Source organism: Sturnira hondurensis, unplaced genomic scaffold (genome assembly GCF_014824575.4).
Source record: "Sturnira hondurensis isolate 20B ecotype Veracruz unplaced genomic scaffold, ASM1482457v3 Scaffold0006413, whole genome shotgun sequence".
In the NCBI taxonomy this organism is placed as follows: Eukaryota; Metazoa; Chordata; class Mammalia; order Chiroptera; family Phyllostomidae; genus Sturnira; species Sturnira hondurensis.
In genome coordinates this window covers 45,651,135-45,668,220 of record NW_028079044.1, presented here as the reverse complement: position 1 = coordinate 45,668,220, position 17,086 = coordinate 45,651,135, and the positions used below count along the sequence as shown (strand labels likewise).

At 49.1% G+C, this 17,086-nt stretch overlaps 1 long non-coding RNA gene across 2 annotated transcripts in view; it reads right to left on the bottom strand.

The window, feature by feature from the left end:
* The window catches only part of LOC118988678 (uncharacterized), a 151,282-nt gene extending 135,592 nt beyond the window's left edge, over nucleotides 1-15,690 (bottom strand). The window contains exon 1 of one of the 2 annotated variants that reach the window (XR_005066833.1): nucleotides 15,468-15,690. This is a non-coding gene — a long non-coding RNA (uncharacterized LOC118988678). Of the gene's footprint in view, nucleotides 1-14,222; nucleotides 14,532-15,467 lie in introns of those variants that run through there. The other variant, XR_005066834.1, reaches the window with a different exon arrangement.
* Between the last annotated feature and the right edge of the window lie 1,396 nt (nucleotides 15,691-17,086).

The window sequence follows — 17,086 nt, the reverse complement described above, 5'->3', positions numbered from 1 at the left end:
GAAGCCTAAACCGCTCAACAGCTGGGAGACATGCTCACCCTTAAAAAGCATAATTTATTGCTCCAACAATGAAAACTGCACTGTCACTCAAGGGGGTTAGGATATGACTTGGCAGCTATCGGTTTCTTGGCTGGGAGGGGGCACGTGTTTCCCTGGGGCTCCAGGACCTACTCCATGACCTACTAGAGTAGATGGACCAAGCCTGCCACTATCCCAAGCTCACTGATTGAGTCCCAGCCTGCACAGGGGGGTCCTTTCCCCATTGCCAATCGGGTCTGCAGGAGGGGCTATGCCTGGATGTGAACCTTCATTTCTCACCAAAATAGGGACTGATCCCCAAGCCAGCTGAACTGGGGGCTCAGGACAAATGCCATGGGAGCAACTACACCACAAACATCTCTAAACAGGGCCGAGTTCCAAATCCTTAGCTCCCCTCACCCACCCCACCCCCCACCTATTAGAACTGTTCTCAATCCAGTGACATCCCAGGGGGCAAGAGAATGGGGATGATCTTGGAGCTGCCAACAGGATCTGCAGTGCAAGAACAAAGGGGCGTCTGAGACCTAATCCCACTTCCGCCACCTCAGCTCCAGGGCTTTCTGCTTACTGCTCTGTGCTCCAGGGCTGACATTAATGAACTTCTCCCAAGTGCCCGGAGCTCTTCCTCAGGGCTCATCTCAGTCACCTACCCACAGCCTTGAGGGAAACAGAGATCATCTGTAGTCAGGATTGTTTACCAGTAAGACACAAAGATCCTAAAACTGGGCTACTGTGCGTCAACTCCTGGCTCCCGCCCTGCTACAAACGAGTCCACAGACTCTGCCTCCTTTGCAGGCTGCAGGGCTCCCAAATGTTTATTTACTTGTGTGCCTCATGACTAGCCTGTAAACTATGTCTACTCTTTTATATGTATCCGTAGAATACAAGGAACTAATTGTTTGAGCTATATGAAATTCACTCACCAATTATGTCACACCACAAATGCTTGCTAGGTGTTTCTTTGTCAAGAAGCACAACTCCCCCTGGCCGTTGTAGCTCAGTGGATTGAGCACGGACCTGCAAACCAACAGACTGTGGTTCGATTCCCAGGCAGGGCACAAGCCTGGGTTGCAGGCCAGTTCCCAGTAGGGGACCCACGAGAAGCAACCATACATTGATATTTCTCTCCCTCTCTCCTTCCCCTCCTAAAGATAAATAAATAAAATCTTTAAAAAAAAAAAAGAAGAAGCACAACTCCTGAAGAGGCCATTGAAAGTAGTAGTAAGTCGGAATGTCCAGGGTAGGGGCACTCTCACCCCCAAGATGCTATTGACCACAGCATGAGCAAGTACAAGCCTGCCCTCGGTGAATCTTTGCCAGGGACCAGAGCTCTGGGTGTTCCCCACCAGTTCTGGGAGTGAGGTAAGAGCATCAGCTGATGAAGCTGCTGAGAGGATGTACAAGACGACACACGTCAGAGCTGAACTGAGACACCAGCCCTGGGGTAAACACTGGCCACTGGAATCCAGCGGATGAAGATCCAAGGCAGTTCAAAAACTGGTCAGGACAAGCACGCTGCCATTTGTGGCTAGATGGCCCTGGCTAAGTTGCGTACAATGTCAGAGCCTCATACCAATAGCACAGGCAACAAAAGAAAAACTAGGTAAAGTGGACTTCATCAAAATTAAAAACACCTCTGCATACCCTGGCCAGTGTGGCTCGGTCAGTTGGAACATCGTCCCATAACCAAAAGGCTTTGGGTTCGATTCCCAGTCTGGGCACATACCTACAGTGTGGTGGTTTGATCCCCAGTCCAGGAGCATATAGAAAGCAATGAATTGATGTTTCTCTCTCTCTCTCTTCCTCTCTTCCTTCCTTTCTCTCTAAAAAGCAATGAAAAAATGTCCTCAGGCGAGGATAAAAATTAATGAATTAATTAAAACGAAAACACCTGTGCATCAAAGGACACTTGCAAGAGAGTGAAAAGAAACCCACAGAATGGGACAAATATTTGAATATCATACACCTGGAAAGGGGTGAATCTCCAGAATATATAAAGAACTCTTACAAGTCAACAACAACAACAAAAAAACCCTCTCCAAAGAAGATATATGAGTGGCCAATGAGCCACGCGGAAAGATGTTCAGCATCGCCAGTCATTAGCAAAATTCAAATCAAAACCACGATGAGATACTACTTCATACTTCTTTAAATGGCTACTATTTTTTTAAATAAATAACATAGAGCACATAACAAGTGTTGGCAAGGATGTGGAGAAATGGGAACTCTTGTGCATTGCTGGTGGGAATGTAAAATGGTGCCGCTGCCATGAAAAACAGTCTTGCAATTTCCCCCAAAAATCAAACATGGAATTACCATTCAATTATACCTATTATTAATACCAAATTCCATTGTGGTATATTATCATCTCAGTGTATTTTTGCTCTGACTATGAATCTTTCAAAGGCAAAGACTGGATCTTCCATACCATGAAATCCATGGATCTTCTTTTTCATCCATCCCCACCCCCACAGCCTTACACAGTTCTGGATCCATATGAAGTTCCTACAGTTCCCAAACAGCCATGCCCTTATTGGTTTTCTCCTCCACTATGCTCAAAAAGATAACACTATGGAAATGCTACTCCATGGGCTAGGATTTTTCACCAGGGGAGCTGATTATTTCGTTTCTTTGAGCAATTTTGCCCCGATAGCGCACGGTCAATGAAGAGAAACTGAACGTGTGCCTAGGCCCCAAAGCCATTGCCAATGACTAACCGACCGAAAGGCAAAAGTCGGGGAGCTGGCCAGAAACCACAGCTCCATAGCTGCTTACGAGCCCACCAACACCTTCCCAGCCCAGCAGAATACAGAAGGGCTGGCTTCCTTAAAAAAAAAATCCAGCATGTATTGGGGGGTGGGCAGGGCACAGAGGAAAGGGGGAAAGAAAACGAACAGTCCAGAATCTCAGAAATGATTACTTTCCCAGGCCTACACAGCCAGTCCCAAAAGCACGCAAGGGATTCGAGAAGCAATCCAGAATAACAGGATGTGCAAATCGTTCCGAGGGGGGAAATGTTAACTCTGTATATGCCAGGGAAGTCATTGCTCAGGTGAGGCATTCAAGTCAGTAAAGATTTCAGCAGGGAACATCCCCCACGACCAGCTCCTAGCTGGGCACCAGGGGCACAGGAAAGATATCAGGTCAAGGGGAGTTTGTGCAATGGGAGACAGCCAGAAGCAGGGGCTGCAGGCTGCTGGCCCCTGGGCCACATCTGGCCCTCACGTGTTTTGTCTGGCCTGTGAGTGTTCTTTAGGAATCTGAATTGAAACACTTGAAAATTAGGAGAGTACCATTTAAAAAAAAAAAAGAAAAAAACAAGATATCTGGCTTGTCTTTAAAAATAAGTGGAAGCTTTGGCAACAAGGGATCTATCTTTTGGCATGGGTTAGGGCCGGGGGGGTGGGGTGCTAGATCTAAGAGCAGTTGCCCCCTCTAGAAAGGGGGCAGGTTGTTTGTCAGTCCACACACTTCCTGTTGCACTCTCTTGGGCCCACCTGGGGCATTTACATAATCGGCTCACGCTCCTAAAAGAAGACTTTGCAAGCCCTGACAAGCACCCAGGGCTGCAACACAATACAAGGGGGTGTGAACCGTGATCACTGAGACCAGAGTGCTTGGAGGGGGTGGTCACATGAGGCTAGGGAGGAAGAAGGAATGCTTCCTGGAGGTGGTGACCCCGAAGCTGAGACATAAAGCATAAATAAGAGTGAGTTAGTTAGGAGAGCAAGTGGAAAAGAGATGGAAAGCTGTCCCAATTCCCTGACTGGCCCCTTCCCTCCCCATGTGAAACATGAATGTTAGAAATGAATCTGCAAATACCAATCCTCTGGAAGAACCGCAGTATCTGAACCTTCAACATCATTCAAGCCCCATATTCGGCAGCTGTCTCTGATCAGACACATCTTCTTACTGATCCAGGCCAAAGATGTCCAAGGGCAAAAGCATATACTCAGCCTTTAGGATCAGCGAGCACTGGGTCTTTACTTATCTCAGTTTCACTATTCTTGTTGCCTCAGCCATTCAATCAATACTCACTGAGGGCCTATGACGCAGCGAGTACCTGAACTAACCATGGGAAGCCATTAAAAGCTACAAGTCCTTGAGTTTCAGGATCTGCTTTGCCCCTCCAAGAGCTCACTTCCTCTGGGCAGGAGGAGAGCAGGAGTGGAGCAGGAAGACATCCAGGACTGTGAGGAGTTGGGAGGGGTGCTCCCAGAGGGGGGTTTGGCACCTCTGATGCCAGGCCTTACTGCTGGGGCAAAGGTGAGATAGTTGCATGTCATAGTCAAGGGCGTCCGAAATCCTTCAGGTATAAAAAGGTGAAAACCTCAATGTACTAAGACGTGGCTGCCAAGACAATTTCTACATGTTACAGTTACTGAAATAGTGATCTCCTATTGACCTCAGCACCCCTTGATTTTAAAAACAAAATGAAACAAACTCACCCCCCAAAAAAACAACCTTCCCTTTTCCTTGTTAATGGAATAAGTATGTGGAGAATGCATCTGATTGAGAAAGCATGTGTGGAATGTCTAGAGAAATGATAGGGAAGAGATCCTGCCTTTGGCCCACCTGGAGGCCTGGGGGGAGGCCAGAAGAGACTCGGGCCAGCCAGGAACTCTGCACAGTGCAAAGCAAGGGTCTTTCTACGCCCAGAGTATAAGTCTGGGAAGCTGTCTCCTCTTAAGTGTCCTGAGCAAAGGCAGCCCTGCAGTGGGAGAAGAGGATGCGATGACGATAGGAAGCACAGCCCGTGGGAGGAAGCCGTGGGGCCCTGGTGCCCGGGGTGGAAACCAGGCCAGGGCATTCTGGCCTCGGCCTCCTAGGTTCTTCATGGACCGAATGCAATCGCCTGTTTTGTAAGGAGTAAGGCACCACAAGGACTGGAAATCTCTCAGTGGGAGGACTGGCTTAAGTGATCCCAAGACTGCCGCTGACCCAGCTGGATGAATCATTACTTAAGCGGGACTGTGGGATAAACCCTGTCACAATAAAGGCCGGAAGGGGCCTCTGTTCCTACTGCGGCTCTGCCATAAATTCCAGGGGACTTTCTGCATAGAGGGCCTTTTCTTTTTCCTACGTCGTTCTGAAAAATGGAAAAAGCCAAGTGTCCAGAAAGAGAGTAACTGGTGCACTCCCAGCTACAGAAACCAGAATGTTCTTTAGACTCCAGGCCGGCACACCAAGTGTGGACAGAGGTCTCTCAAATGCCTCTCTCCTCTCGTCTCTGCCTCTGTTCACACTCTCCAAAGCTCCCCATGGCCTGCTGGGTAGAGTCCCAGCACGTCTGCTGAGTTTGGAAGGCCCCTGGCTACCTCTTTAGTCCCACCTGGAATTCTTCCAACCCTGCCCTCCAAGCAGAAATCCTTTCTCTCTCCAAAATAAATACAGAATCCATCCTCTTCCCTCATTCTCCACTTCTAGAGCCAGGGCTCAGGTCCCTATCCTTGAATGCCACAACACAGCCGCCAAGGGAGCTTCCAACGTCCAAATTCAACCACCCAATCCATTGTCTTCCCAACAGAAAGGTCAATCAAATCAGGCCCCACCCACTTAGCAGTTTCTAAAAGCTAGGCATATTGCCTAAGGCCCTCCAGGACCCAGAACCCGCCCACCCTGGACCCCATTCTGCGTCTCTGGTCCCTGGACATTCTCTCCAAGCTACCCACAGGAGTCTCTTGATAATATAAACACCCCAAACTTCTTCCTGGCCTGGGTCCTTCCCTCAAACTACTTTCAAAAGCAATTTTAAGAACCTAGAATTTACAAGCATGAACATGTTGTCATATGTGCTACCAGTCTGTTATCCTTTTGATATATTTCAAAATGTGTAAGTGATACATGTGTCTATACCGTCTTTGTAAAAAGCATTGAAGAGAGCCTTGACTGGCGTGGCTCAGTTGGGTGTCATCCCACAAAACGGAAGTTGATCTCCAGTCAAAGCACATGTCTGGGTGGCAGGTTCTGTCCCTATCTGGAGCATATGCAAGAGGGAACCAATCGATGTTTCTCTCTCGTGTCATTGTTTCTCTCCCTCTCTTTCTCCCTCCTTCCCCTCTCTCTAAAAACAAATAAATAAAATCTTTTTAAAAAAGCATTTAAAAAATGACCTTTGACCCTCACCACCAACCCTATTCTCTCCTTCCTGTCCTGATGATGACGGTGAGTTTGACCTAAATCCTTCCAGCCCATTTTTCAGGGTTCATATCCATCTCCAAGTATCCTTCAGTAATACAGCATGAGCTGTGAATTCTCAAGTTCACCCGGGAGTGGGCTGCACAGATGTTTTCAATTTTATTGAATATTGCCAACTGGTCCCTTTAGCTCGCTTAGCTGAATGGGGGATCCTCTCACCCAGCCTTGCCAAGACCTGACTCAGACTTCCTACTTTTGGCACTTTTTAAACTACGAAAGTGAATCTTTTTGAAACCACCCCAATGCCCTTCAACAGGAGGGTGGATAAAGAAACAGTGGAGCACCCACAGCACAGACCATACTCCGCAATCGAAAGGACCAAACACCAGTCTCTGCCACAGCCCTAAAGAATCGTGCACGAGGCGATGGGCGCGAAACCAGACTAAAAGGGGTTCACACTGGAGGGCTGGTTCCATTTACAGGAAAAAGGCAAAATGTCTACATCAGAAAACAAGCCAGTGGTTGTCAGGAGCAGGGGAGGAGACGGACTACAAAACACAGGAGGCAACTTTGTGAGGTGAGGGAGCTGGGTGACGGGTGACAGCAACGATCACACGACGGTGTCACACACTTGTAGGCACTTCTCAAAATGCCAAGCGCCGTGCACTAGGAAGGGGGAGTCCTAGTGCATACACATCAGACCTCAACGTACCTGATTTCATTAGCGAGACCCAGCGTCTTGCTTGTCTCATGCCCCTGCAATTCGCTTTCTTCCCTGGAGAACTGCTGGCTCGTGTCTTCTACCCACTTTGCAGTGAGGTTGTGGCTGTTTGGTACTGACTTTTGGAAACCCTTCATTCTTCATTAGTATGGCCTTTTTTTGCTGAGAGGTGCTTTTTTTCTTTAATATGTAGTTACATGTATCAATATTTTCCTTTTATTTATGCTTTTCTTTCTTCTCTGGTTACTCCTCCCAAGTCTTCATGTCTCATTCAAATGCAGGATTTCAGCGTTAATCCCCTCGCTCCAAGTAAACTATCCACTCACAGTATTCCAGTTGGTATTCTTTCCTATTCCTTACAATAATGTTATCTTTGTGTTGGTTTGCTTCTTTGTCTCCCCACTAAATAGTAAGCTCTTTCAGAACTAGTTGCAAATCTGTTTTGATCATCGCTGAATACCTTAGACCTAAAACGGTGCTTGGCATATAACAGGCACTTCACACATAGCTGCTGAACAACTCAAAGTAAAGAAAAAAGGCATACTTTTTCTTTATGCATATGACACACATATAAACATGTGTCTAGCATGTATAAATTATACTGTGCATACGTGTTAATGGCATGTCAGTTTATCATGGACAGCAACAAACATTATACATCTCACCAAAAAATACAGCTTCAGTGTAAATCTCTTGAGCCACAATATTTACCTAAAATTTTTAAACTCTTGGGAGGTTCTGATGCAATAGTCCTAGTCTTGGGGATCTATCATAAAAAATGCACTAAAAAATAGAACACCTGACATATATAAACAATCTATTATGAGCTAAGTATCCAAATCAAAAAAATGATTAAGTAAACAATAAATGGTCACTGAACTGATTAATAAAATATTATCTACCCAATGAAAATAGCATGGACAAAGTACATGCACTAATATTCAGAAATGCTTCTAACTTGATGATAACTAAGGAAAATCAGGTTTCAAATATGTATGCCATAATTACAACACTCTTTTTAAAGCAACAATAAAGATAAAACTGGTTGCATTCAACTCAGGAAATAATATTTGTCTTTCACATAGACATTTTCTGCAGAATTTTAAATTCCTTTCATCCGAGGAAAGATCATTTAAATTCACCTAGTCACCGTTCTGTGCACCAAGAGTCTGGAAACTCCAGCTCAGGTGCCTCCTACCAGAGGCCTGCCTGCCTTTGTCATCCTTCTGAATGCAAACCTGGGAAGCTACTCCTCAGTTACCATCATTGGAAAGGGCCCCGAATGTGCAGGGCATTTGAAATAAATGGCTTCTGCCTGGTCTTTAAGGCTCTTGAGAGTCCCCTACCCTCCAGACCCCACCTAGCTGCCCTGTTTCTCCCACCTCAGCCTTGGTCCCAAGGTGCAATGCCCTCACCTCTCTGTTCCCTGTTTGCCAGGCCGTTACTGACCCCAAAGACCCCTCACCCATTTCCCTCCGGGGCGGCAATTCTTAGCTTCACCACCCCTGGATGCCCGGGGCATATTTCCCCCATTTTCCCTCCATCCTAGTAGTTACCAGCTACCTGCCTCCTGCCCACACTGGGAGCTTCCTGAAGACAGGGATGGCATCTCATTCACTGCAAGATGCCCAGTGACTGGCACTCAGTCCCTCATTCAATTCCCTGAAGGCCTATCACACCCCAGGCCTGGTCCTACAGCTGCACCATCCGGGAGAAGTAAGTGTGAGCCATGAGTACTTTTAAATTTTTTGATAGCCATGTTAAAAAAAAATTTAAAAGAAACAAATGAAATTAAATACAAGAAAATACCATACTTAACCTAATAGATCCATAATTTCACTTCAACATTAAAGGATGTGTTCAAGAATTCTTCACATTCTTTTTCTCGTACAAAGTTTCTGAGACCCAGTGTGTGTTTTGCATGTATGCTATGTCCCCAGACTGGCCTCAATTCCAAGTGCTTGGTGGCCGCACAAGGCTAGGGCCTCCCACCTCAGACAGTGCAGTTTTAGATGCTTGGGGACACAGCAGTGAGGAGTCCAGAAGCCCAGGACTTGTCCACCGCTACCAGCCTAGACCAACCCCTGCGTTACGGGCAGCTTTGTCCCTGATGCTTGTAACTCGGATCTAGTTTCTTCTCAACACATCAACCAGACTGATCATCTCGAAAGCTAACTCAGATCAAATCGACCTTCTGTTTAAAACCCTCAATGACTCCTCATTTCACTAAGTACAAGATAATGTCTCCAGAGAGGCCTGAAGACTTCCAGGAAAGCCCCACCACACTCGGCCAGGTTTGCCCTTCTGTCTCTGTCTACCTTGCTCCGGTCACTCCCACTCAGTCCTCTCCTTCTGCTTCGCCCCCGCCCTCCCTCTCACAGGCTCACTCCAGGGGTCAGCCCCTATCCTGGCTCTCCCTGGGGCCTGAAACACCATCCTCCACACGAACTCTTTCCTCCTTGAAGGCAGCTCTCGTGTCTGCTTCTCAGAGGAGTCTGCCCTGACCAGATGACTCCACGCAGCAGCCCACCCAGCCCCGCAGACCCTGACCCGGCTCTCCTCATCCCCATGGAATGAACGTCTGACCCCGTAATACGCTCTTACCGCCCTTGTTCATTGGTCTCCTGCTCCTTATCTGTCTATCCCAGCTACAAGGTAAGCAACATTAGCACAGAAATCTCATAATCCTATGTTCCCTTCTCCACCCCCAACCCCAAGACCATTGCTTGGCACAGAATACATATTTGTCTAATTAATGAAAATAAATGAATGGATTGCTGTAAGCCCTCAGCTTTGTACAGTTTACAGTTTAGTGGGAGAAAACAGACATCTGGAATATCAAGTAATGGCAAACACTGCCTTCGTTTGCTCGAACCGCCATAAAAAAATATTATAGGCAAGGCGGCTTAAACAACAAGAATTTCTTTCTCATACTCCTGGAAGCTTGGAAATCCAAGCTCAAGGTTGCAATCAATTAGGCCTCCGGGAGAGCTCTCTTCCTGGCTAGGAAGCAGCCAAGCTCTTTTACTTGTCCTCACACAGAGGAGAAAGCTCTCTGCTGTCTCTCCTTATACTCTTATCACAAAGACCCCACCCTCACAATCTCATCTCTCCTCAGTCACTTCCCAAAGGCAGCGACTCCAAAGGCACTCCTCCAAATACCATCACATTAGAAGTTAGATTTCAACACAGGAATTTTGGAAGGACACAAACATTCAGTCTGTAACAAGTACAATGGGAAAAAAAAATAAAACTCAGGAAAGGAAGTGGGAGAAAGGGGAGGTTGCCGTCTTGTGAGGCAGCCACCAAAGGAAAATCATAATCGTAATAACAACGAAGATAGCAATTAGCATGCATATGAAAACCACCACGTGCCAGTGCCAGGCTCTGCGCCGAACACCTTGTACCTATCAGCACGGCAGTGCCAGGCACACAGCACTGGAGTAGATGTAGTTTTAGCCAGCACTACCTCCATCCTGTCCCTGTTCCTTCTGGGGACCACCCTGTCCCCACTGCAAGGCTTAGACTGGATGGAGGCTTCAGGGGACCGGGATTTTTTTTTTTTTTTGTCTCTTTTGCATCTCCAGCATGTAGAAAGCCTGGCACATGGCAAATGAATCCATCAATAGATCAATCCTGAACAGAATGGCAAATGTTGATCAAGGCTCCCTTACCAGGAAAAGGGAGTCCTGAAGAATAATAAATAATAACAATTGCTTTTTTATGTCTTACTCAAGAGCTTACTTCCTCTGTGCTAAGTGCTTTGCACCATCCCTGGGAGAGAGAAACTGCTCTCCCTGTGCGGCAACTGAGGAAATGGATGCACAGAGAGCTTAGGTAACCTGCAAAGGCAAGGCCATAGAACGGGCGCCCTCTGAGGTCTGTCTTTTCTGAGACCTGCTCCTGCAGCTTTCACGACTTCTTACCTCTTCCTTCCATTAGCCAGCAGTCCTTTCAGACTCCACCTTTACACACTGAAGTGTATTCAGAAACCACCCCTCCAAGCAGCCACAGGAAGTAACAAACCCCGATAATTATAACAATAATAATATTAGCTAATTGTACCGACTGCCTACGACGAGCCCAGGCTCTCTGCCTGCTGTCCTTCCCCTAGTTCCTCCTCACAGCAACCTGTGAACTGGGTACTTTATCACCCCCACTACATGGACGATGAGGGAACCGAGGTGAAGCAACTTGTCCCAAAGCAACCCAGATCAATATTGCCCTTAACTGCCCCCAGAGGCTTTCTGCTGGTTTCTTCCTCTTTCTTCAGTGTCCTTTTCTTGGGGACAAACCCTCCCTCCATGCCCCACCATGTCAGCTGTAGACTGATCACCACTTGTTTCCTCGCAAAAAAGCAGCTCTGACAACCCCCCAATTCAACGAAGCACGAGAGCTAGCCACCACACGGGGGAAGATGACTACCCCACTCGCCCCAGCTGGCTGCTGCTCTCAGTAAGCTCATGGTCCTCATAGACACAGACAACAGTATGGTGACTGCCAGAGGGAAAGCAGGGTGGGAGGAGGTAGACGACAGTAAAGGGGGAATAAATGGTGATGGAAGGAGGCATGACTTGGGGTGGCGAACACACAATACGGAATACCGATACTGTATTACAGAATTGCACCCCTGCAACCTATGTAATCTGATTAACCAATGTCACCCCAATAGATTCAACTTTAAAAGTTAAAAAACATTAAGAAATGCATGGTCAACAAGGGAAAAGAGGCAAGCAAACAATTAATCCTGAGGATCAGATTACCCATCCGGCACCAGCTAAGCAACACCCCATTATACACCCCCCCAAAAAGGAAGAGAAAATAAAAGAAAGTCCGTTCAGAATTCTGCCGTTTAAAAATGACTGCGAGACCTGGCCAGGTAGCTCAGTTGCTTAGAGCGTCATCCCAATACGCCAAAGCTGCAGGTTCAATCCCCGGTCAGGGCACATAGAAACATCAACCAATGAATGCAAACATACATGGAACAGCAAACTGATGTCAGGCCGTCTCTCTCGCGTGCACACACGTGCTCTCTCTACCCCTTCCTCTCTCTCAGAAGATTAAAATTAGCCCTGGCTGGTGTAGCTCAGTGGATTGAGCGCGGACCTGCACACCAGACAATTGCAGTTCGATTCCCAGTCAGGGCACATGCCTGGGTTGCAGGCCAGTTCCCAGCAGGAGATGCATAAGAGGCAACCACACATTGATATTTCTCTCCCTCTCTCCTTCCCTTCCCCTCTAAAGATATATAAATAAAATATTTTTTAATGTTTTAAAAATTAAAATTAAAAATCAATCAACAAAAAATAAATAGAACACATAAAAATAAATGAAAAGAACATGACTGAGACCACTGTGTTTTATGACTTGGCACTGTTTTTGGTTTTAATGATGGAGTTGAGAGAGGGACCCCCCAATCTTTGTATTGTTAGGGTCACTACTGGACCGAGACATACTCAGGATGGAGGCAGGTACTCAGAACAGGTCGGGGGTGGGGGTGAGGGTGACCTGATCATTTACAAAAAGAGAGTTCTTGGCTCCCTCCCTGTGAAGGTTCATAGTAATGAAACGCTGGTCATAGTGTGCGGCAGGATGCCTGGAGGTAGCACTTTGCAGATGCATGTAAGATTCTGCACCAAGACTGAGGCTTCTGACCTCTACCCATGGCTCCTGCTGGGGCCCCTGAGGCCCTCTTTACCAGACCCCCCAGCCCAGAATGTTCCCCCACACTGAAGCCCCTGCCCAAGCTTGGTCTCACTGCTGGCAGCCTGCCCCTCCAAGGCCAAACAGACTGGCAGCCAGAGCACGTGGTATCTTCTGAAAGGTGCTGGGGTTTCTATCTGCGCCTGAGACAGGTGAGGAGAGGAGACAACACACTTAGTCCCGCTGCTCCAGGCCCAGAGGCAGCCTTTGTTCTGAGTCTCACTGTCCTCCGACTTCTGGGAGTGGGCCCAGGGAATTGGGTGGTCCTGGTCCAAACCCAGGTGACTCTGCGTGACCTGGGGGAATATTTTTAACCTCTCTGAGCTGTGGGTTCCTGGTCTGCAAAACAGCAAAAATAATAAGCCAATACACACAACTGTTGGGAGGGTAAATGACAATACATCTGAAGCATTTAGAGCGGAGGTTGGCCCACAATGAGAACTCCATCACTGCTAGACATTTTATTGTATCTGCCTCATGGGGTTGCAGGGAGCATAAATTACAAACAACATGCTAGGCGTAATCGACGATTTCAACATTATTACAGGAACTACCATTATTGTCACTGTTGCTATTAATTACTAGCACTGTTACTAGTTGCTTGGGGCCAGAAAAGCAGAAGAAACAGCGGAAGGCACCATCAAAGAACACATTTTAGCAGTGTTATCCTCTAAGACCTAGAATTTCTGAGGTTTTCGAGGGACGGTGTAGAAGTGACCATCAGTGGGGCTCATTAAAGGTCAGAATTATTCCAGATTATTGCTCTGTTCCCATCTCGGGTCAGGGTGCCCTGCAGACACTGGGTATACAAAGATAGGGTTTTTGGTCTCTTAAGATACCACATACAGCATCAGGAGAGAAAAAAAAACCATAAACTAGGGCCAGTGCCATGTCTACACCCAACTATGAAAGGAAATACAAAATAAAAAGCCCGAGTGATCAGGAGGACATCTGACATCACAGACACACACCGTGGAGCAAGCAGGCCAATGGCAACCTCTCCAACAGGGACCTGCCTCAGCAACTATCCAAGGTCCTCATTTCCCCAGGAAAGAGTAGACCTGCCTTTTTGGTCTGACCAAATTCAGGGCCACTCACACAAAGAGAGGTGCCTCATCGTCCAGGAGACCCCTTAGCTGAGCCGTCTGGGCACAGTGTCCATCCGGGGCAGGAGAGCCCCGCCAGCCGGTCTTCCTGCCATTCGGGAGAATAAAAGCTGAAAGCACAAGGCACTGACTGGATGTGGATGGTAACAGCCACCTGGTCTTCAGACCAGCAATCACACAAACCATCAGAGGTCAGATATTCCAGAACCGAGGAAACACTTCCCTCTTTCCAGCCCAGAAAAGCTCCAGCCAGGGGTGGAAGAGCACCTCAGATAGCATGGGGGGAGCGGGAAAAGGGAGAGAAAAAAATCGATCAGAAAAAGAAACTGATTTCTTCTACTGTTCAAGAGAAGCCTGGTTTATGCAAAATTCTGCACTCGAAGTAGATATAGCAACAATAACAACAGAAAGTCACCCCTCACAATGTGACTACATCACAAATGGCCCCTGGGTTCAGCGGGTACAGCCTCCGGGTGGGCAGTGGACCCACCCAGCCTTTCCATCCCCAGACTCACGTGGAATCCCAGCCGGGTGGCCCTCTTGCCAATGCCCGAGACCACGAGGCAGTCCTCAACTCCAAGATGCCTCTCTTCTCAAACAGTGGAGACCAGGCCATGAGGCTCTGCCCAGCCAGGGATTCCGTTTTCTTCCTGCTGCTTCCAGAAAGGGTTTTCTCCTAACAAATCTTTCAGGAAGTTCTGCTCTGGGTTCAGAGGATCCACGTAAACCCCTACTCTGCTGGTTGGAGCCTTAGAAAGATTCGCTGTGACCACAGGACTGTGTCAAATGAACAAGTCTCAACTTGTCAGCACCCGTATGCAAAATAGGCCTGCACGTATAACAAACAGCAAAGCTGATACAGTCCCCAAGTCCCCAGGGCCTCCGCCCACCCACCACACACAAACAGGCAGTTCTCCATGGTTTCCTCCAGCAACAAAACAGCTCCAGAGTCCGGACTAACTGAGGTGGCGAGATGAGCCGAGGGGGCTGCCAGGCTCACTGGAAAATGTAAGACCTGTGGGAACCACCAAAACCTCGCCCCCTCTTCTCCCTAAAAACTCTCTCATCTTCTAGAAGGGCCTGAAGTCAGAGGCTTCAGTAAAGAGAAGGATCTTCCCCGGGCAGCAAACTATCAGGAAAATTCGGGGTGTATCCATGCACCGGACACATGCAGCCGCATGGCCGCCCTTCCTGAAAGTGTACACCGACCACAAACACTGGCATAAATAAGAGCCCATTAGTGGGGGGAGGGTAAACCTCATTAAATCAACAGTCCATCCGAAAAGAATTACCATCATTAGGCTGTCGGGGCACCCAGCAAATCTGGAAATGCAATGCAAAAGTTTCAAAGAACAGACTTGCTAGCGTTCGGAAACCACCTTGGGGGTGGGGGAGGAGAAGATGGCCAAAGGATGGAGGGAGTACTCCGAGGTCACGGACTTCCAGTCTCACTGGAGGGGCCTCCAAATGGCACCTGTGACCCCAGGTCGGTACTGATTGGAGATGGTCTATTTTTAGAGATGAGGCAATAAACCCCTTGATCAAGTGCATACAATCCAGAATTAGCTCTATGTACGGGGCATCTGATACATTCAAATGCCTATCTGGAGTCTGGTGATGAGGAAAGTGCACGATTAACACACACAAATACGAATCCGAGGCCCCTTCCTGGGTCCAGCTATTCACTGAGCATCCCGATCCACAAGGCCCCCCGAAGCTCACGAGTTTCCAGAATCGCAGAGGACAGAATTCTAACTTACTGGAAGGTGGATCCGAGCCGTGTCACCGGGGCCGCCAACATCCTTTCTGCGTGGAGCTCCACTCGGGGGGGTGCCGAGGGATACCAGGGCCCATCCTCGCTCGCGGCCCCGGCTGTTCCTCCGGGTCCAGGCCGCCCGGAGCGCGCACGGCCCGAGGGCCCATGTGCTCGGCGGCCGCACGCGCTCGGCCCGGAGGAGAGCGGGGCCGGCGGGAGGTCCGTGACGTCACGGTTCGCGCTCTGGGGCCGCGGGGGAGGGGAAGCGCGCGCCACCCAGCCCGCCGCGTGCGTGCGGGGCAGCGGCACACCAGCTTACCGGGGCCTCTGGGCTTCCCTCTGCCCCACCAGCCACCCGAGAACCCCTCCGCCTGCCGCCGGTACTACGCCGGCCACCGAGCCGCTGAGAGCCGCGTGCAGGCGGGGCGGGCCTGGTCCACCGTGGGCCCAGAGGGCGTGGAGGAGGGTGCGCTCCAAACCGGGATGTGGTCCCGGTGGCTCTGGCCCCGGGGCCCATAGAGGCAGCCCCAACTCCACGGGGATGCCCTCTCGCTGGTGCTCGGAGCTTTCCGCAGTTCTACTCTCTACTCTCTGCTCCTCCCCACCCCCGGCGTCCTGGAGTCAGGGAGCCTTCCCACATGGGAAGCCTGATGGGGGAAGGAGAGTTTAGTGACTTGGAAGGACCAAGACGCTCTGAGATGGGAACACTTTGCGCACCAGACCCTTGGCTTATCTCCATCCTCAGCGATCTCACTGCCTCTTTGGGTACCACTCAGCATCCGCGGGTCTGGGAGGGGCGCACGCACCTCGCCGCCTCTTTGGATGTCTCCAGCTGTCCCCAAGGTCTGAGGTTGACAAATGTGTGCAGAGGGCTGGCTGGATGCGCTGCTCCCTCCACTCGAGAATATTAAAGTAGAACCTTCAATCCTCAATAGTCTCTCCAAAAGAACAAGAGAACGCCGGCCTCCTACGTGGGATGTGCTTATCCTGCTTTCCCGACCTGAGCCGGGGACAGGACTGAAGCAAGGAGCTGCTCGGTTCAGTTTAACATTTGTTGAGCACTTACAGCAAGCCAGGCGCTCTGCTAGGCGATGGGAGGAGGTGGTGAAAGCCGAGTTAGACACAGACTTTAGAAGGAGGTCACAGTCCAGTGAAAAGATGGACACGCAAGTGGGCGAAGCAAAGGCTGCTCCCCTCATCCCACCCCTACCTAGCGCCCTAGCCTACATGCTAGGATGTATCCCCGCCCCTCCCCCAAGCGTTTCATCCAACCCAGGGGTCCTTGGCCGCTCTCTCCCTTTTCTGTCACATTCAATTTCTCCAATTCTGATGACTTCCTCCCAGCCTGAATGGTTTTCCTCTCTTGAAAACCATTTTCCTGCTACACGCATTCAGTGATCGCCTCAAAACATTTGTTTTTTGTCAGCTCCCTCCAAGGGGCCGGACAGGTGTTCACTGCGGTTGTCAAACCTGCACCTACCTGGGGTGCTGCCTGCAGCTGTGAGAGCTTAGCACTTCCACTGCTTACAAAAGCTCCCAGGAACCAAGGGCTGTCCCCTGGGGGAAGAGGGTGTCCTGCTGGATGCCCGCAGGTCAGAGAGGCCCAGCTTTCAATGACAACCT